The sequence below is a fragment of the Podarcis muralis genome, chromosome 11 (assembly GCF_964188315.1).
Source record: "Podarcis muralis chromosome 11, rPodMur119.hap1.1, whole genome shotgun sequence".
Taxonomy (NCBI): domain Eukaryota; kingdom Metazoa; phylum Chordata; class Lepidosauria; order Squamata; family Lacertidae; genus Podarcis; species Podarcis muralis.
This window is the reverse complement of record NC_135665.1, coordinates 34,455,130-34,476,909: the sequence shown is the minus strand read 5'-3', so window position 1 is coordinate 34,476,909 and position 21,780 is coordinate 34,455,130.

Here is a 21,780-nt window from a genome sequence, read left to right as displayed (position 1 = left end):
ATTTTTCTCAAATCTGAATGCTTTCAGATTACTGTGTTTAATAATTCTGCTGTGTGAGCATGGAACAGTGCATCCAGATGTTATGAGGTTGATAAGCTTTCATACTTTGATAGGGTTCTACCCACCATCTCCATTTTCTGTGCATTCTAGAAATATTAGTTGAGATACTAACATAGCAGGTAACAACACCAAGACAAAATCATTGATGTAGAAGGCCTATTAAGCATCATTTGCTAGCTTGTTTGACCATGATTCCACCTCCTGCCATGTTATCAAGCCTATCTCTGCATGATATGAAAGTTTCTTGAATCTTCTACTTTTTGCAAAAGCTTTGGCTACTTTCCTCAAAAACCATTCTACACTCCTATCTCACCACTGGGATATATTTTGTCACTGACATTTTATTTTTTATTTAATTTTATCCCATTAGCTGGTTGGAGGAGAGATTTATAGCGTGGGCCATGTCCTTTTTATCTGCTCAAAAGAGATGAAACCACCCAAGTAATAACTTACATTTATACAGTGCATTTCCTCTCCAGAATCCCAGATCACTTTGCACACTCTATATATACAGCAATCACTCCATTCATCACAAAAATGCAGCTACCTCTCTGGTGGGCATGTTGGACCGCTAGTGCACACCCACAGAAAAGCTTCAGATAAGAACACTACTTCAGAATATAAATGTAAGAAGAAATGGGTTGAGCGTTACAGTCACAATGGAGTTTGGCCAGGAATTCTAAAATAGCATCATTTGTAAATCTCCTTGCCACTATGATGAAATATGGGATCAGAAGTGACCAATTGCTGGAGAATAGTTGCTTATTTAAAATGAGAGGGTTAAAGTCACTGACACAAACACTGTAGGTAATCAGTTTCTCATACATTGAATCTCACCTGCCCATCCGTCCATTTTTTAGTTAGCATTTAGTACAACTCCATTCATATGCACAAGACCTTTTCCCTTCACTTATAGACAGCAGGAAGCACTTGCAGCAGTTCTTCACTTATACTTCAGCAGTCCTTTGGTTCATGGACTCACACAAAACCTCTGGACTTTTCTTTCATACTGATCAGAGATTGCACCATGTAGTTTAATCATTTTCATTATTTTGGAGTTGGATGTGAAGTCTTTTCTACCTTTCATACATGCTCAAAATCTTCTTGGGAGAAATTGCAACAAGCACCCCTGCTATCTGTCATTGTCTTCACACAATTCACATTAACATATTTCACATCCACATCTCCTTCAAAACAACCCAAATATGTTATGGTTCCACCACCTACTGTGATGTCTATTGATGTTCCTCTCAGCTTTTTTATCAGCCAAAAGGTTTTCTTTATTGTTATCATTGATGCAGGTGCCAAGGTCACATGCCGGCTGCTAAGTCACTTCAGCAAAAGATTCAAGCAAGTTGGACAGAGCTGGACTTTTTCTCTGCTGTCATATATTTTAGCTCATCATGACTATTCTTGTGTTTTCTGGATTCAGTAGTTCCTTTGGACCCAGCAGGACTGAATTAATATATAATGTTGCTCAATTTCAAATTACAGGATGGCAGGATTCTTCCTGGAAAACCACTATGAAAACAGTGTGATTTTATCCCTTTTCAGGTGCTATTCCCCAAGAGGGAATCTCAAAGCATGTGGGGATGGGTGGGAAATATTTACTAGCCCTCTCCCAACATTTCCATCTACTCCACTCCCTTCCTTAATTGAATGGGAAAGTCTGGATGGGCTTCTAACTGAGTTCATTTGACTGGCTTGGAAGCATCTCTGCAACTGGGAACTCTGTGTTTTGAGACTATCAGTGTTCATGACAGTGAGGCTTCTAAGTATATTAGCCACATGCACTTAGGGAGCAATCCAAGCCAAAGATCTGCTGGGGTGAGTAGAGTTTGGAATAGGTGGGTATCTGGTTGAGCCTGGGCTATGCTGTCTGAAGTCCCAGATCCTGACTCAGCCAGAGATATGCTGGCATAGGCCCTCCATCCCAGCTCAGACAAGACTCAGATGGGGTAAATCTCCCACAAAAGGTCATGGCAGTGGTGAGCTAGGACAATGGGAGGCTTACCACGATTCCCAAGTCTGTTCAGCTCAGTCCCATGGCCTAGCATCCCAACAGAAGTTACAGTGGCAAAAAGGGAGTTGTAAGTCAGAAGGTGTGCTTTCACTCTGTCAGGCTTGGGCCAGCTCAGCCAGCAGTAGCAGAGTTTGGGATACAGGTAAATTACACCAGCATTATTTACCCTGCCACAAATCACGCTGGCTTCCTATAATTTGGATTGCTCTGATCAAACCTCCATCCAGGACTTCCTGCTCAAAATGTGCAAACCGGGAGTAGAAGAGGTGGGGTCAGTGCACACAGAGAAATTGGGGGCTTGGCGGGTGTGTGGGCACCCACTGCTTAACATCCAGATTTGCTGTTGAGCTGTAATACTTAAGCATCCTCTCGTTGCCATGTAGTTGGTTGTTGTGGATGCTGTCAGTATTTGATTTGCAAATGGTCCTTTCAGAAGAAGCTCTTCCTGTAACAAATGCAAGAACTATCTCTGAGACTGCCTGTTTCCATATAGTACACATTTCTGGGGAAAAGGAATTAGGAAGTCTAATGCTTTTCCCCAATTCCCAACCCTGTCCCTGCTTTGAATGTCGCTTGCTTCAACAGTGATACACACTAATTAGTCTGCATTAAAACCTTGTAATTTACAATGAACATTCTAAAAAGAAAGGGTTTTTTATAATGTAAACATACACACGTTAGTGGCATCACACTAGACTGGGAATGTGGACTATGCTGATTATTATTCTACTAATCTGCAGTGTGTGGTTGGTGCTACCAATTCATTTTTGCCTTTCTGAGCCTCAGCTTTTTAGTCAATGCTTTGTCTTTTTTATCTTGTTGTTGACATCCATCTGTCTCGAGAGAAAATGAGACACGAAGTGCGCCTCTGGGGGTGAAGTCAAATTGCTGGAGAATCACAGCGCCTGCTGCAGCTGCAGAGACTGGTAACTCACAACTGCTGCCTCCTGTGTTGTTTTTGTTGCATTAGCAGCACTGTGACCTCTCTGGGGTGCAAACCTGAGCACTGTGTATGGAAGTCCTGGGCTGCCCAGATGACAAGACCCCTACTCTCAGCCTCCGCGATGTGGCCCAAAGGAAAGCAGAGCAATACATTTGGCCCCAGCTTGCATGCAGGAGTTGCCAGAAGGACGCATACAAGGCACAACCCAACTGTCTTAGAGTTTCTTATCTGCATACATTATATTTGAGGAACTAAAATTCTTACAGAACATTTAAAAATGGGTCCTTAACTTCTCATTCAACACCATCTCTTCTTTCTTACCTACTTCAGCAACAGAACTTTAGATCACAAAATCGTTACAACACAAAAGGATCACAGCTTCACTTAGGACCTATATATTTCCATTAACCAAACAACAATTGTAAACAGTTTGTCCCTGTCACCAAATCTTCTTTCCACTTTATTTTAAGATTTCCAAGGAAACAAGCACGTAAGCTCTGAGTCACCTTGGTGACTTCTGATGTCACCTTCAGAGTATCTGAGATGGTTTCTTTATTGTACAGACCAGTTTTAATTTAAAGATTAGCTTTATCACAGTCTCCCATCCAAGTGCTGACTAGATCTGAGACTGCTTACCTTGTGAAATCAGATGAGCTCAAAGTCTGAGGTGGAGATAGTGGCAGCATATGGGGCCACCATCTCAGGTTTTTTTTTTTTTTAAATTAAGGCCTCTAAGAGCAACAACTGTACCTGAGCTATTTCCAAAGGATAACACTGAAGGGGAACAATAAACGGGAAACAGAATGAAGTCAAATAACAGGACCAATTCACACAGCTGATTCACACCGTTGATACACCCAGCCATTTTCATGTTATGGTTACTTGGAGAAGAAATTATTAGTTGCCATTTTTGGCCCAGTAATCAGACCTAGGGATGTCCTTATCACTTCAAAAACTATTGTTCATGCCTAAAGTAAAAAAGTGTCTCACTGGTAGAAGGTGTTGCTTCTTCGGCATGCAAAACAGCTGTTTGGATCTTGGACACTGTGAATGCTATTCCTTTAAAATGTACCTGCATTCTTTATTTTGGCAGGGTGATTCTTCTTGATTATGACAAGAAAAAATAAGAAGGTTAATGACAGGTCAGGAACAAAAGTATGAAACTGGTGCTGAAATAAGACATTTTTCTTCCCTGCTGCATCTGTCACATTGAGGACTATTTCTCTATACAGCACTGCACAACAAAGGAGACAGTAATGTCAACGTCTTTATGACAGTCTGCTCCAGCTTTCTGCCCTTGTCTCAAATGGAGAAAGTCCGTACTCAGGCAAGTGAATTACAAATGAGTTGATAATTGCATTTTTTAAAATTACCGAATCACGCGTTCTCAAACCCATGTTCTGTAATGACTTAGTCCATCTAAAATAATTCTCTGTCTGGATGGAAATTGACTTTAGATTTATGGAACGTTTGTAGGAGTGATTCTTGCACAAGGATTAAAAACCTGTGCTTGAAGACTAATGGGCAAGTAAATACACAGTATACAGAACAAATATCTCTCTCTCTCTCTCTCTCTCTCTCTCTCTCTCTCTCTCTCTCTCTCTCTCTCCTCTCTCTCCACCTCCCATTTGCTCTTGCCTACAAGCAGTAAATTAAATATTTATCACTTCTGCTTCATAGTATGTCATTTGTTTAGGTTGTTTTGGGAATACCAGCATTTTTATTCTTTGCTTCTCATCCCTGTATTTCACTAATGGTAAAGCAGCATCCTCTACGCTCTAGGTTTCCCGGAGCCTACAAAGCTGAAAATAATAATTGTGACCAATGTGTTTTCCAGCAAACAGGAGTTTATCAACTGCAAGATTATGGGGCTGGCAGAACAGTTTCAATCAGCATTTGAGGCTACACGCTAGAAGCAATCTCAATTATTGTTCAGAAGACAGACAAAAACTCTCTGCCGGATGCTAGTATTATGAGTTTGGTAGGGGTGGAAATGTGAGATCCTTCTAGCTCCTGGACCCAGTATGTGTTTGAATAAAAGCTAGGCTAGTTTCCTGTGTTGTGGTGATAGCCTGGGTGATGGGCCATTAAGGGGATCGATGGAAAGGGGCTCTGTGTGAGAAGGCAAACTCATAGATAATTTAGAAGGGCATAGCCTGAGTTTAGAGTTGTATAGGTTGATGTGACCTAGAAGTAAAGAAGTAAGCTGGAGAGAGAGAGTCAGAGCAACACCTAAGAACAATGTTTCATTTCTGTTTGAATCCAAGGCAGAAATATGGCCTTATGGGGGTATTAATGTTGGGTTGTTAATGCTGTGAACCCCTCCATCACAGACTTAGGTTGTATACATGTGTAAACCATATATAGTGGTACCTCAGTTTTTGAATGTAATCTGTTCCAGAAGACCATTTGACTTTCAAAACATTTGAAAACTGAGGTGCAAAAAGCAGTCTGCAAATTTAATTGAGAAAATTGAGAAACACGCAGCGGAAGCCTTTTGACTTCCGAGGCGTGTTCGAAAATGGAAGCATTTACTTCTGGGTTTTAGGCATTCGAAAACCAAAACGTTCGACTTTTGAGACACCACGGTCTCCACTGTGCCTCATTCCAAAAAAGAGTCATGAACTCTGGGTACGTGTTTGGAACCCCTGGAATTTCCCACCACTCAGAGACTGGGGTGGCATGCAACCCTATGATAAACTCCAACATCAGAATTGTATCAAGCTGCTTGGAGGAAAATTAAGTTGCTAGCTTTATAAGGACAAGCTAATTCATACATATGTGTGCATCACTTTTTCTCATCACTCAACAACAGCAACATAATATCACGATCATTTCATGATGTGGGTGGGGACTGAGTTAGCTAACATGGATTGCTGGAACCTCCAGAAGGTAATATGTTGGTCCCCATCTCATCATTTTCCTGAGAAATAATGGTATTTATGAATACAAGTAACGGTTTATGCCTTACTGAGGCAGGGTGATGTGGTTGAACCTATCAGTATACAGGTTGATCATTTGGGAGTGAATAATATGAATCCCCTCCTGCTTCTTTTAGGCTTGCTAAGTTACCAATGTACATGTTATGTGATTAACATGGTAGCTGGTTTCTCTCTGTTCTTTGCTTATGCTGTTGTAAGTTGCCTGACTCAATGGCAATTGGCAATAGTAGCCCCTGCCCCAAATCCTTTCCCAGCAAATCCAGGAAGAAAACTTCATGAAATGTGTCTAATATGCACCTATATTGAAATCAATGAAAGTTTATCCAGTAGTAATTTGTGACATGAATATGTGAGAGTATGTGTACAGTGGTACCTCGGGTTAAGTACTTAATTCGTTCCAGAGGTCCGTACTTAACCTGAAACAGTTCTTAACCTGAAGCACCATTTTAGCTAATGGGGCCTCCTGCTCCTGCTGCGCCGCCGGAACACGATTTCTGTTCTCATCCTGAAGCAAAGTTCTTAACCTGAAGCACTATTTCTGGGTTAGCGGAGTCTGTAACCTGAAGCGTATGTAACCCGAGGTACCACTGTACTTCAAATGAGCTATCTTAGTGAGGGTGTTATGTTTTACAATATACAGCCTCTGAATCTGCAATTTGAAGAATGGGAGCGGAGCAGGGGGAGAGGGGCTTCCAAATCTTTTCATAGAATCATAGAACTGTAGAGTTGGAAGGGAGCATGATTATCATCTCATCCAACCCCCTGCAATGCAGTAATCTTTTGCCCAATGGGCGGCTCAAACCCATGACCCTGAAATGAAGAGTCTGGTTTCTTATGAAAAAAATCACTCCCACCAGCTGTTTTCGCCACCACAAGGAAAAAAACAGTGAAAGATATGTGGCCATACACAAATCTCAAAAATAAAATAAAGCACCTGGATATATTTAGCTATCAGTTCACACCAAGAACTTCTGCAGCAGTTTTAACCTTGCCAGTACTATACAGGAGATTCTACATGAATGCTATGTTGTCATTATTTATATTTGATATATGAAAAAATATTGTAAAGAGTTTCATTTATAGGCAAACAGAAAAAGCACCCACATTATTGCTCCTCTCCCTTAAAAAAAAAAAAAGATCTTATTTCCCTTCACTTATATTGCACCTTTCATTTTTAACAGCTCATTCACACTCAACTCAGAACCCAGGGGAGGGCCCACTAAATTTCAATAAAGTATTTAATGGAGCTACACCATCTGTGTTTCAGAGATTTTACTACTAACTGAGGTAAAGGACCTTGTGATTTCAAAATAAGGGGGCCATTAGTGAAGTCAAAGGACCTTCAACAATGCATTTTTCATCCTGAAATATTAAGTTCAAAATTCCTGCATGAATACTTTGTAACTTTTATTGCTTGCTTACTCCTGTTTCATTGTTGATAAAAGCTATCCAGATCTTTTTTGACATTTACAATGATTAATGCATTTAAAAGATAGCAAAACAAAATGTAACCCTTTTAACTCGTGACTGCATTTGACTTTTACTATTATACAGCTTGCAACATTAACAATTTGCAGTCAGTTGTTCCTCCAAATATGTTTGTTTCCCCGGAATTGTATCTGTCTGGTTCCATTAGCTCTGCTATCCTATCAACTTTCTTCATTTCATCTTTCAGTTAAAGGTTCTTGATATTCTCAAATATATTGCTTACTCATGGGTTCAATGCATCATGGGCTTGTAGTCTTAAAGACTACATAAACACTTTGCCCAACTCTTACACACATATTTTGTGGGATCTGAGGAGATTACATGATGTGGTTTGGACTGGATTAAAATATCCTGCTAATGCAGCTAGTTTGATGCAAAAATATAAACATCCAGTGCTTTTTTTCCTTAAAAAATGTTTAGGCGTACTCTCATTTTCCTATTCAGTTTCCTACTCATATTGCCCCTCAATGAGGCCAAACTTAGATTCACAAAATGTTTAGGGGTATGTGTACCCCTGTGTCCCCCCCCCCCCCAGAAAAAGCACTGTAAACATCTCATAACAATGAGAATAAAAAAAACTAATTATATTCTAAAATCTAATATGAGAAAGAACATTAAGCATTATTTTAGATAAATAAATAGGTAACTTTGATCCAGTAATAGACCCTTGTACTATTTGACTTCAGATATTTAAGCAGAGGTAAAATGATCCTCTTTCAGGAATGCTGTTGAATCCCAGAATACAGATCATACATTAAACAAGTATTAGATAATCTCCAAGATGCCCTTCAACCCTATAAATTTGTGATTTTATTACTTTTTAACAGATTTAATTATATATAAACAATATTAGCCTTCTTCCAGTGTAGGTTGCTGGAGGAAATAAGAATATACATATATTTTCTGTGGGCTCAGTTGAGGTGTGTTTGACAATACCCAAATATCCAGAGCCAGGAAAATGCTTTTTCATAAGAAATAGAGTTTTTCTGTGCAATGCAATGTGCAACATTTTACCCTTAATATTGATTAAGATGATAAGCAGCTGTGTTTTCCTCCTTCAATTAAAAACAAACAAATTGTAAAAATGCTACAAAATAATGTAAAATATATTGAAAGCCATCTAGAAAAAGGAACTTTAATATTTTCTGGGGATTTTTTTTTTTCTAACCCCGTTTAAGAAAGCTGCAAGTAAACTGTCATTGGATACAGAAATGTCCTCCAAACAAAATTATATGGTTTATACTAACCTATTGACAGCCCTTTTAAAATTTCCCTGACTATATGGCTATTAAAAACAATGGAGTGTTTTACTACCCCAAACCATCAACATTGGCTAAACTATAAACACACCCCAATACCAAAATTTGGTGCATTTCAGGGTCATGCTGCAGGTGGATTTTTATTTCCAGAAGGAAAACAATAAGTGGTAACTGGCTAAAATTTGAGGACATTCTACAGGTGACTATTTGTGTCAATGTTCTAGAAGGACTATCCTGTAGGTCTGTGTATGTGTAATTTGTACAATGAAAGTAGTGCACCTGGGCCCAGTAACATACCTCTTCATAGTCTTTATTCTCGTTTATTTCACCAAGGACATCGGCTGTGGCTCTGCACACCACCAGCATGCTGACCCAACAGATAATCCCTGGGGGAATGGGACCCTCAACAGGGAAAAACAAATCCCCACCCCTGCTTTTAAAAAAAGTTATTTTCTAGCAACTGAGGGCATAACATCTAGTCCCAAGCAACTTTTTATTTCATTAGTAACAATTATTTTGGCAGCAGATTCATTCTATTACCACAGAATATATAATAGCTTTGCACTGCCAAAGTTATAAGTGTTAAATGTTATAAGTGTTCAATATATTGTGTTTGCCTTTAAAATCCTGTAATGGGAAGTTTCCCTTAGGCAAAAAGGTTCCACTTTGGCAAAAGAGTCAGAGAAGGGTGGTATTCTTGCATTAAACAAGCTTCTTGATCACTGGTAACAGGAGCTCTCACTGCAGGAAGCTGAAACTTGAGAAGTCTGTTTGTGGTTGTGGCTAGCAGCAGCAGCTGCACAGAAGTTCTGCAATGATGGAAAAGCTTAGGATCTCCCTCTGGGACCAGAGATAAAAGTTTATGGAACTTCATAAAGGCCTGCAGCTCATTGTTTATGTGCAATGTGTTACTTTGTTACATTTATCTGATTGTAATTACTATTTAAGGCAGCAAAGCTCTGAAGTGCATTTTGGTGGTGGAGAGAATTCATTTCTACACAACGTCTACATCAGGGATTCCGCTAAACAACTCTAACAATGAGAACATAAGAAGAGCCTGTTGGATCAGGCCAATGCTCCTTCTAATCCAGCATTGTGTTCTCACAGTGGCCAACCAGTTGCCACAGTGGCCAACCAGTTGCCTATGGGAAGCTTGCAAGCTGAACATAAGAAGAACAGCACTCCGACCTCCTGCAGTCTTCAGCAGCTGGCATTCAGAAGCATCACTGTCTCTGAGAGTGGAGTTGGAACATAGCCACTGTGTGCCTTCTCTGCAGCCTCTTTCCTTCTTCTGATTCAGGTTTTACAATAATCTGTTGTCGTGTCTAATTGCACTCTCTCTCTCTTCAGTGCTATTCTATTTTGTGAGAAGTGTTCTTAAATGGAGAGCAGTGAAGGGCTGCAAAGTATTGTGGGACAGTGTGTTCCTGTCAGAAGAAGAGGAAGCCCACTGCATATTTTAAGTTCTGCTGAATTAACATATGCATTGTCCTCGTGAATTACCCAGGTTGCTGCTGAGCTATATACTGTACAAAACCACAGACTGATACAAATCATGGCCTTGGATAACTCACAGCCTGAAAGACAAGACACAATGGGTAGGAAAGACAAGGTGACAAGTAGAAAAGAAAAGCAATTAACAAAAATAATAGTATGTCTTAGAATAGACAAGCTGTGTCTGCATTTCTTAAATGGGTGGTGCACCTCCCAGTTTGCTACCTTTCTTTGGAAGATTGACAATATTTTCCCCTACCTTGCAAATGAGAATTGCTTTTTAGTCACCTTCTTCAGGATGGTACCTGAAGAAGGCATTCAGTGAAGTTCAAAACCACATTCCCCCCCCCCCCCATAAGGTTGCACAGTGAGTAGTTGCCTCATCATCTTGGAAAAAGGTGACAAGTGTGATGCCACAGAGTTCTGTCTTGAGCCCACTGTTCTTCAACACCTTTATAAATGACTTGGATGAAGGAACTGAAGGGAAGCTCATCAAATTTGCAGACACCAAACTGGGAGGGGTAGCTGATGCTGCAGAAGTCAGTATCAGGATTCAATATGCCCTTAATAGATAGAAGAACTGGGCTATAACTGACCAAATGAATTTCAGTAGGGACAAATGTCAAGTTCTGCACAGACAGGAATAGCCAGCTACCCAAATATAAGATGGGGGTACCTGGCATGCCAGTAGTACATGTGAAAAGGATCTAGGGGTCTGACCGCAAGCTTAACATTAGTCAACAGTGTGATGCAGCAGCCAAAAAGGCTAATTCTATTCTAGACTGCATCAACAGAATAAAGTCGCAATCAAGAGAAGTAACAGAACCACTCTATTCTGTCGATCAAACCACACCTGGAGTACCGTGTCCATAATTATAATTCATTCTTTGCCTAAAACTGCAATCACCTTTGCCATTTAATTATAATGGAAATCTGGAAAATGTGCAAATTAAAAATTTATCCAAATTCAATAACCTTTGCCTGTGGTGCAATTTTCAGTGATATTGTAAAATCTAGTTCTCCCCCAACCCCATTGTATTTGTATGTTCTTCAATAATAAATAATATTTAATTGCTCACATTGTCAGAGTACTTTCGAACCCTGTGAGCAGACATAAGCAAACCAAAAAGACTTTCAAACCAAAGCCTTACTTTATTTCAAACATATTGCCCCAATTTTGTATCTTTGGTTTCAACTCTCTTTAAAATCTCTTCTCTTATATCACAATGTCTGCTTCCATATTCCCCCCACCCCCAGCCAGGAACTGAAGTAAATATGGGATTGTAAATCAAGTCATAATGAATCAAATAACTATCAAGTGGTGGGTTAATTGCTCCTGCCCAGGATGCTGTTGTTTTCCCCATGGAGGACTGTGCTCACTTCACCTGAAAATGTTCAGCCAAAGTTTAGCTGATCATTGCTAAGCTTGTGTTAGAAACATAGCCCATTTTGATTCAGTTGTTCTTCTCTGGATGCTGAAACCAAAGATGGGGAGACAAGCAAATGCTTGCTTTTTTATTTAGGCATTCAAGGGAACAATTGAAATACAATCAAATAATGAAGTCCTTTTTTTATGTGCCCAGTCTGTTTCTGGGCATAATTCAAAGTGTTGGTGTTGACTTTTAAAACCCTAAATGGCTTTGCCCCTGTATACCTGAAGGAGCATCTCCACCCTATCGCCTTCTGGCGGTTCCGTCATTGTGAAAAGTGAAGATACAGGGAACCAGGCAGAGGGCTTTCTCAGTAGTTGTATCCGCCCTGTGGAATGCCCTCCTTTCAGATGTCAAAGAAATAAATAATTATACAACTTTCTGTAGACATCTGAAGGCAGCCCTGTATTGGGACACTTTTAATTTGTGGTGTTCTGTTGTGTTGTTATGTCAGTTGTGGGAAGTGTCCCCTTGGTCTGCTCGGCTTCTCTCGGAAGAGGGGGAGAGAGAAGTTTTGCCCCCCTTGTCTCCAGCTGTTTCAAGAGGAGAAGGAGACAGGGCTAAATTACAGCTGAATGAAGAAATGCCTAGTTACCAGATAGTGGGGGGGGGGAGTGAGATAGCAGCCAGCAGAGACCTCCCTGGAGAGTTTGGGAGATCCTCCTTCTCCAAGGGCTCCTTGATCACTCAAGAGAATGCAGAGGAGTGTGACTCTTGGGACTTTCCATAGGTACTCAGGGTGTTCTTGAGGACAGAAGAGGAGGGACTCCTTTGCGTGGAGACATGGATTCTTTGTCTTGCAACCAGATGACTGAATAAAAACCATAAATACGAACTTGCTTGTTCTTCTTCTCCACACCCGACACCTGTTCATCTGATAGGCATGAAAGATTCCATTGATCTCTCACTTAAGTAACTGTTGGTGCTAAAGTTGTTTTAATAAAATGATACTCTACCTAAAGCATTTTCCTGGAGCCCTGAAAACCCTTTCCTGCCCTTTTAATAGGATGAGTATGTCTAGATCATGAGGATCATTGCAGGGATGTTAGTGCCTTTTAAGTTCTATTCTATGCAAGCATTTGGAGAGGCATGTGTGCATTTGCTGCTCCACCATAGGGAGGAAAATGGAGGTTCACATCTGAAAGCAAAGCTATATATAATCAGGAGCAGCAGCCAAGACCAGGTGCTAACTCCAGCGTCAAATTATGCTGATTCAGAAATACCCTCTGTGCTGTATCCATTCTGTATATCCAAACATAAACCAAATAATTTTTATTGAAACATATGTTTCCACAACAAATAAAAATGGCAGAATAAGTTTATTCAAGTGGTACAGAAAGCAGAATCAAAACACTGGAAGTAACCTATTTGTATATCAGTATCTCTATAAGTTCTTTTCGTACATGTTTCCAATTTATTCTACAGCAAAACATATACACAGTTTTGCTCCTGCTATGGTCAGAGACATAATGCCAGGGGAGGGCATCCATGGTAAACATACCATAAATATACTAGGATTGCTGCCTAAATACTTGTTTACTGTACCCCTTTTCCATTTGCTATGGATTTATTTTTTTTAAAAAAACACATTTGTTTCTGGTGTTTTTAAATGCATTTGTGCTGAAAACTGCAATTTGAATTACGACATTCCATGAATTATGTTTCCTTTTATCTTCTTGCATGATGTATTAGGGAATTGTAAAACCATCCACGATTTATTGGTTGTAAAATGACACAGTAAACATTTCACTCTGGCAGGATCCACAAAGACAAAGGAGAATGTGGAAGCGGGGGAGCTCTTTCTTAGCAGTCCAGAAGACGAACCTTTTGATGACTTGTCAGAAATATATTTATATATTGAGCCAGTATACTGCACAACCCAAAATAAGCAAAACAAGAATACATAAAATCACTGGCCATCTTGGCATTAATATCCAGACAGCGAATTCCACAGTGCTTTAATGCTGGTAATCAGGGCTTGCTGAAATCAATATGGTGTTGTTAGTATTCTAGCTGAGCTCTGAGTGCTTCAGTACTCAATTTGCAGCTCATTTTCAATATTATCATTTCTCCTTGGCTACTACGCAGTGTTGCTGCTTGAGCACTTTATTTTCAATGGCCTCCCCTTTTCATTCATTGCAGAGTCACCTCTGTGGCTATTGTTTTTATTAACACCCCTACTCCCAATTTCAAAACAATCCCTCATCTTATATTAGTCTGTTTAGTTTCCACTGCTAGCACCTTTATGAATCAGAATACAGACGTTAGACTCCCTCCATAGAGTAGCTAAACCAAATGTGCTTGGATTTAAGAGGATGGTGTACCTGCAAAGTCTATAAAATGTTTGCATTAGCACACATTAGCTTGCATTAGTCTATGATGTCACCGCATCATCATGTTCTGTGATGTGTTGCCATGACTGATGGCGCCTCATCATCTGAGCAGGCACAGAAGGTTTTTAAGACTGGGCTGTAAATGCAAATGGCTTGTATCTTTTGTTCTGAATATTTTAGCTGTACTGTGGATCAGAGTCAAGGTCATCCTTTTAGTAATTGATTTTAGAGAATTACTTGGATATTCATGGTGGCATTTTGAGCATCATTTATAATCCACAGCCCTTCAATAATGCAAGCAAATATTTAGCATATTACCCCAATCTTGGTGAAAATAACTAAAACTGGAAAGAGAATTGAGGGGGCAATCCTAACCCCACTTACCTGGTAGTAAGTCCCAATGAATTCAATAGGACTTACATCTGGGTAGACACAGTTAAGATAGCTTTATTGGTTTCTGATCGATACTTGCTGAGGCTTTTGAAATGCTCATGTCATAGTTTTATTTTATACTAGTTTTTTCCTTTCCTTTGCAGTTGCTTTTGATGATTTCTTCAGGGTATATTGATTATGTATAGAGCGTCTGGAGAAAGAGAATAGTTTATGTTTGAAAAGGGATCTTACAATGAATTCTAAGCTTGCTGCCAAAAAGGGTAAAATAAATGTAAACATACCTTGAAAATATATATAGACTGGAAATGGCAAAGGGCAAAACAAAACCCTGCAGTTATTGATTGTTTCAATACATCCCCACCCCATAAGCCTGTATGTATCCCTGTAACTCAGGATAATACTTGATGCATCTAATGAAGAGGACCATAGTGTATAAAAGCTTGCATCATGACAAAATTGTTAGTCTTTAAGGTGCCACAAGTCTCTTTGTTGTTTCTATAGCTGTCCAGACTCCCCACTCACTAAAATTCATTGGTAAGCAATAACCGAAGAGAGTTGTAAGACATAAAATAGAAGTTATCACATACTTCTTGTAGGAAGGATGGGGGTCATTCTTTCTTGAACTGCTTCGTCTTGAAAACTCTGAAATATCACCAACCCTAAAAGAATCACAGTTTCTTGGGAGAATCTCTTATTATACCACCTTAACACCTTGTCATGACGAAGGGGCTTGAATAATTCAGAGAAGCTATGAGCTATGCCGTGCAGGGCCACCCAAGACGGACAGGTCATAGCTGAGAGTTTAGACTAAATGTGATCCACCTGGAGAAGGAACTGGCAAACCACTCCAGTATGCATGCTTAGAAGGCGCAGTCTGACTCAAGGACATAATCCACCATTAATTTCAATGGGTGGGGTTCAGTGAGGACTTTGCCTTAGCACTTTTTCTGCTCATACAGGTTGGGAAACCTGACTTTTGCTGATCACTGCTAAGCTTTGCAGCTGTCTGCACCATATTCCATTCTTCTGGAGGGAACTTCAACCTTCAGGAACAGCCTGGGGAGGGGCGGGCAAAAGGTGTAAGTGCAAGTGAAAAATGGTTGCTTTGATGTGTGAATGGAAGTGCTTTCTGCTAAGGCATCATCATTGCCACCATGGTATACAACCTGTATGTTTTATTTCAATGTGGTTTGCATGAGAAGACTTCCTGGTAGATTTTCCCTAACTTGCCTTTGCCCCAAATGAATTATTTTCAGTTGCATTTAATTTTGGCTGACTTCTCATTTTTTGTTTGTTTGTTTTTTAAATATGGATCAAGTCAGAGAAAATATGCAATGGGGTATAGAGGTACACTATAATGGTTTTAATGGACCCCATCTTGTATGCCCTGTTAAATCTTGGGTGACATTCATTGGTAATCAAGGCCAATCATTCAAAATAAATACCAATAAACTTTGCCCAAGACATGTATTTAGCTTATGCCTCATAGTTCACAGGCAAAGCTTTTAGAGATTGTTTTAAGTTTGAAAACATTTCCTAGACGGTTTACTCTTCAGTGCAAAATGGCAGAAGTGAGAGATTCTCTTCATTCCCAAATCTATTTGAGAATTAATTTCTACAAAGACTGTGGCAGAGTTCAGCCACTCCCGTTCATGTGATAATTGAAGCTATCAGGTAAACTTGTGAAACTAAACAATAAGTCGCTGTTTCTGTCTTAGGTGGGTTATTATCCTGCAAAAGAGAAAGGGTGTTACACAACACATTGACACGTCTTTTCACAAGTACTTTACAGGTCATTTTTTGGCTGCTACTGCCTGCACCTACTGAAAAAAGCTATTGGAAGGTAAGTGGAGAATTGACACCTGGGTTCCTACATCGCAGCCCAAAGCTTTTCTCTCTCATAAAACTGTTGAGTCACTGTCAAACTAAACCCTGTGTTGCAACAAAAAAACTCCCACTCCCAGTGTTGCCTATATTCTGAAGATGCAGAACAAAATTATTCAGTGACCTTGCTGCCTTCTGAGCTTTATAATATATGGATAAGCATATGCTTTATGCAATTCTTTGGGTGTATCACTGCTTGCTTTTGTATCCGTTTTGAAGAAGTTCCGGTTAGTAAAGCTTTGAGTCAGCTTTTATGCATCCAGTTGCTTCATGCTACACAATATTAATATTTGCCCTATGTGTACTTGTTGAGCTCTTCCAGACTGGGTTGGGGTAATGGTAACCCTAATTTAATCCCTGAAAATGCACTTCAAGGTAGTTCTTTAGCAGCATTTCAGCCAGGTAGCACTTCAAAATATGCCTGATATCAGTTTATTCCCCTTCTCTATCAATTTTCTCCTAAAGAGGGGTAGCACACCATCTGATGAAACATTGCACAATAAATGTTATTTATTGCAGTTTGTAGGGGGGGCTATTGCTTTCTGTTGGGAAGTACTATCCAAAGAAAAAGGATAGTGATTTTCCCAATCACATTCAGGTGGGATTGTTAATTTCTTTACCTGGTGCTAAAAGCAGGAGGTCATTCAATAAAGGCAGCATAACTGAAGACACTGCTGAAGTGATCAGGAACTGCAAGGAGAAGATTATAAGGGGAATCATGGAGATCCTAGCTACTAAAGGTACACAGCAAAAGGGCAGCAATCTGGAAATCAGTGAGGCTTATTCAAGACAAAAAGAATGGACAAGAAAATAGCATTCAACTGTGCCTGTCCTGCAGGAGCTATTAGGACCAGAAAGGACAGAAAACATAAATGAGTTTGATTAAAGAGTCTGCACTGGTCAAAAATGGAAGTGAGAGACATAAATGAGACATTGTCTAGGATGCCTGTTCTGACCAGAGAAAGCACTTTAGAAAGAACTGAACATCCTAGTCTGAGCCAATTAGTAACACAATTGATTTTTGCAAGTCTGACAGAAAGAAAGGGGATTACTGGAAATGGCTGATGCTTTTTCTAAAATGAGAACACATATTTGGGGGGGAGAGACAAACCAAAAACCAACCTGGAGAAAAGATAGTGTCACCAGAGGCTGGTAGATGAATGTGTTTAAAAAGCTACTTTCAATTGATCTGAATAAATGTTGCAGAAGTCCCCTACAGGAGGGGAGAGTGCTCTTGCGCTCAAATCCCGCTTGCTGGTTTCCCATAGCCACCTGGTTGGATATTATGAGAACAGAATGCTGGATTTTATGTGTCGTTGGCCTGATCCAGCAGGCTGTTCTCATATTCTTTTGAGAAGCTTTCTCAGCATTTACTTGCTTGAATTCTGCCTGCGGGGTAGACTCTGCAGAACACTGGCAGCTACCAGTGCTCATTACAGGCTTTAGGAAAGCCTCAGGCAGAGCCAGCCCACCCATGAGGTATGGAAAAGCAGCTGCCTCAGGCGGCGGAAGCTCAAGATGCAGCACCCTACTTGCCCAACTGCTTCTACCACTTCCTGAATGCCAGTGTTGCTGTTCTTCCCTTCCCCTAGGGCAGAGAAGAGGAGCAGCAAGGTCTTCCAGAATGCCTTCTGCCACACCATGTTATGTGTGAGGTGTGCGTTCTGGCATGTGGCATTGCCGCTCGCCTTCCTCATCCTTACAGTGGAGAAGTTGAGTGGCAAGGCCTTGCAGAACGCATGCCCCCCCCCCCCAGGTTTTGATGAGAGGAGGGCATTCCTCCCCCCCCCCCCAATTTTTTTAAACTGATTTTCCAAAAATTTTAAACAGACAAACAAACACAGATCTTAACTGTACTTAATCCAGTCTTAGTAACATTGTTAAGTGACTTCCTCAAATCCCCCTGGCTGAATTTCACTGTATATCACCATCACAGTTTTCCAAAACAGATTTCTCATAAAATTAACTTAATCACTTAACATCTTTCTTTCTTTTCATTTTAACTTTAAACATATTATTCTATAACATCACATATTTAAATCCTAAGCCTATCTGTTATTTGCAAGTTTTTCCAATTAAATTATCTTAGCATATTTAACTAAATAGTCTTTGAATTTCATCCGTTCCTCCTGGTACTCCTCCTCCTGTTCGCAGATTCTTCCAGTAAGGTCGGCTAGCTCCCAAAAGTCCATCATCTTCATCTGCCATTCCTCCACTGTTGGGACTTCTTGTGATTTCCAATTCTTAGCTAACAAAATTCTAGCTGCAGTTGTGGCATACAAAAACAATCTAATGTCTTTTTGGGGAAATGTCAAACCTATTATGAGAGAGGAGGGCATTCCAGTGGCAATGGAAGTGTTGGGGTGGCAGGAGGTGGCATATTCTTGTTTTGCCTCAGGTGACGAAACAGGCCAGGCCTTCCCTGGCCTCAGGCAATGTGCTTTCTGTGATCCCACTTGCTTGTGACTGTCTGCTTGCCTCCCCCTCTAACCTGCAAAGACCACTGCAAGAAACAAAGAGAGAGGGAGAGAAATACCATTGTGCACCTATAGCAGCAAAACTGAATGATTTCCTCTGCCCCACCTGCAATAAAACATGTCTCTCCCATATCAGTCTCCACAGTCATAGCAGGCACTGAAACTCTCCAGTGGTTTGACTTTACCCCTGAAGGGCTACTCTTCCATTGTCTCCCGAGACAGACGGATGCCAACAAAATTATTGGATACTGTTCTTGTTGGCTTTTCATATGGATTTAATTCTTACTGTTTTAACGTTGCATTTGTTATTTTTTTGTACAGCCCCACAACATTCAAATGATGGGCTGAGAGCCAGTGTGGTATAGTGGTTAAGAGCGGTAGACTCGTAATCTGGTGAACCAGGTTCGCGTCTCTGCTCCTCCACATGCAGCTGCTGGGTGACCTTGGGCCAGTCACACTTCTCTGAAGTCTCTCAGCCCCACTCACCTCACAGAGTGTTTGTTGTGGGGGAGGAAGGGAAAGGAGAATGTTAGCTGCTTTGAGACTCCTTCGGGTAGTGATAAAGCGGGATATCAAATCCAAACTCCAACTCCTCCTCCTCCTCCTCCTCCTCCTCCTCGTCCTCTTCTTCTTCTTCTTCTTCTTCTTCTTCTTCTTCTTCTTCTTCTTCTTCTTCTTCTTCTTTATAAATGATTTAAGCAAAATAACCCCACAGCACAATTCTAACTATGTCAACTTAGACATAGGTCTTACTGAATTCAGATGGGCTTATTCTCAGGTAAGTGGGGTTTGGATTGCAGTCTTAACCATTTTTTTTAAAGTAGCTGAGGCCTGGATTCTCTAACAATAGTCAGCTGTTTTATCAACAAAACAAACAACAACCAGGGATTCTTTTTCCCAGGCTTCCTCGGAAAGCAGATGGAGTTTCCTGCAATAATTAACTCTTCACTCCCTCAGTACTGTTGCATTCACTTTAACACAGCATTAAATAAACATGATAAAAACAATAGGAAACAGACATAACAGTGGAATACAAAAGGGACGGGTGGGGTGGGGGTAGAGACTCCTCATAATTTCAAAGTGCTTGTGTTTGAAATATGGGTGTTCAATCTAATTTGAAATATCTTGTAGGAGCACATTACAAGACTCTGACTATTCACTGGCATTCCACACATTGGCTGGCAAAACCAATTCCGATATGCACTATGTGTTAAGTTTATAAAACTGCAAGATAGAAGACTTTCCAGGAATGATAAAGCCACGAGGGATCTCAGAACTGACTATGATCCTTGCACTGCAGCAGCAGCATTGATTTTCTGAGGGGAATTCTTGCAACAAGAAGAAAGCAATAGGTATGTTAGAAAAATGGCTTAGAGCACAGGTTTCTTTGATTTTTATGGCCCTCTTCCAACAGCAATGAATAATACACCTCAAAAATATTGTACTGAATTCTGCAACAGAGGGCACTGCTACCACTGAAACTGTTTCAATGTCAACTGTGAACATAAAAGGCTTTACATAAATATTGAGTCTCTGGGGAAGGGGCCTTCTGAAGCATTCAATAAGATGTTCATTATTGCAGCTTTAATACAAGAATGTGGAAAATGTTATTGAGAGGCAGACAGAAGCAGAACACGAAGGAATCCCAGCGAGGACCTCCAGAGGTGCTTTACAGAGCCTGATATAGGTGGTCAGTCATCAATGAAGGGGCAATGTCAAAATGGGTCATTTATTTGGGGAGGACCAAAAGCAAGGCCTGGGATACTGTTAGGTGCAATCTCTAGTGATATAAGGATACAGTGGTACCTCAGGTTAAGCACTTAATTCGTTCTGGAGGTCTGTTCTTAATCTGAAACTGTTCTTAACCTGAAGCACCACTTCAGCTAGTGGGGCCTCCTGCTGCTGCCGTGCCGCTGGAGCACGATTTCTGTTCTCATCCTGAAGCAAAGTTCTTAACCTGAAGCACTATTTATGGGTTAGCGGAGTCTGTAACCTGAAGCGTATGTAACCTGAAGCATATGTAACTCGAGGTACCACTGTATATGAAATATATTTTATGTGCAGGTGCAGATTTTTTATTTTTTTATTTTTTTGAATTAAATTTCTATACTGCCCTTCATCCGAGGATAAGTGAGTTGTGGGCAACTTACAGCTGTTAGGAGCAATGCAGAACAGAATTCCAAAGAAAAACATGCTCTCTTAAGCCCACATCCCCAACGTATTCACACTTCTGTCTCAGTGATGTCTACGCTGGCTTGACAATGTCCACAGAATGGAAGAGGGCAGAATCCCCAAGGACGTGCTCTGTGAGGAGCTGGCTTCCGGCACCAGACCAGTTGGCAGACAAACTCTGTGCTATAAAGATGTCTGTAAACCTAACGTGAAGGCTGGCAACGCCAACCTTGCCATGGAGGAATCCCTTGCAAATGACCACAGTGCCTGGAGACAGGCATTCGAGTCCTGTATCCATAGCAGTGACCGGAGGAGAAATGACTGTTGAGAGAAGCACAGAGAAAAGAAATGCCAGGGTTCATTTGCAGCAGCACAACTGGACGCCTTCATCTGCTCCAGCTTCAACAAAACATGTCTCTCCTGCATCGGTCTCTACAGCAGGTGCTGCAACCTTCCAACAGCTTGACTTTGCTCCCCTCCCCAAGGTGCACTCCTCCATTGTCTCCCGAGACAGATGGACACCAGCAGCATTGTTTAAAACTTATTTCATCTTCCAAGGAAAACACGAGAACTGTAATTTCTGGAAGGGCTAGAAAGGATCTCAGAGTATTCTTTGCATTCTCAATAAACTATAATTCCCCAGGTTATTTTGGGGAAGGCACAACTGTTGTACTTATATAAAACTGATATATGTTTGAGGTGTAAAAATGTTCTCAGTGTAGCTGCCAGTCATTATGCTGTTGCTAATCTTTGATTCAAGCAAAACCAAATTTACTCTGAAATGGGTACGTGAACTAAATCTGTCACTCTCCACTTTCAGGTGACTAAGATTTTCTGTCTCAACATGGAAAGTGGCATGTTCAAATTGGAAGGGGCATAGTT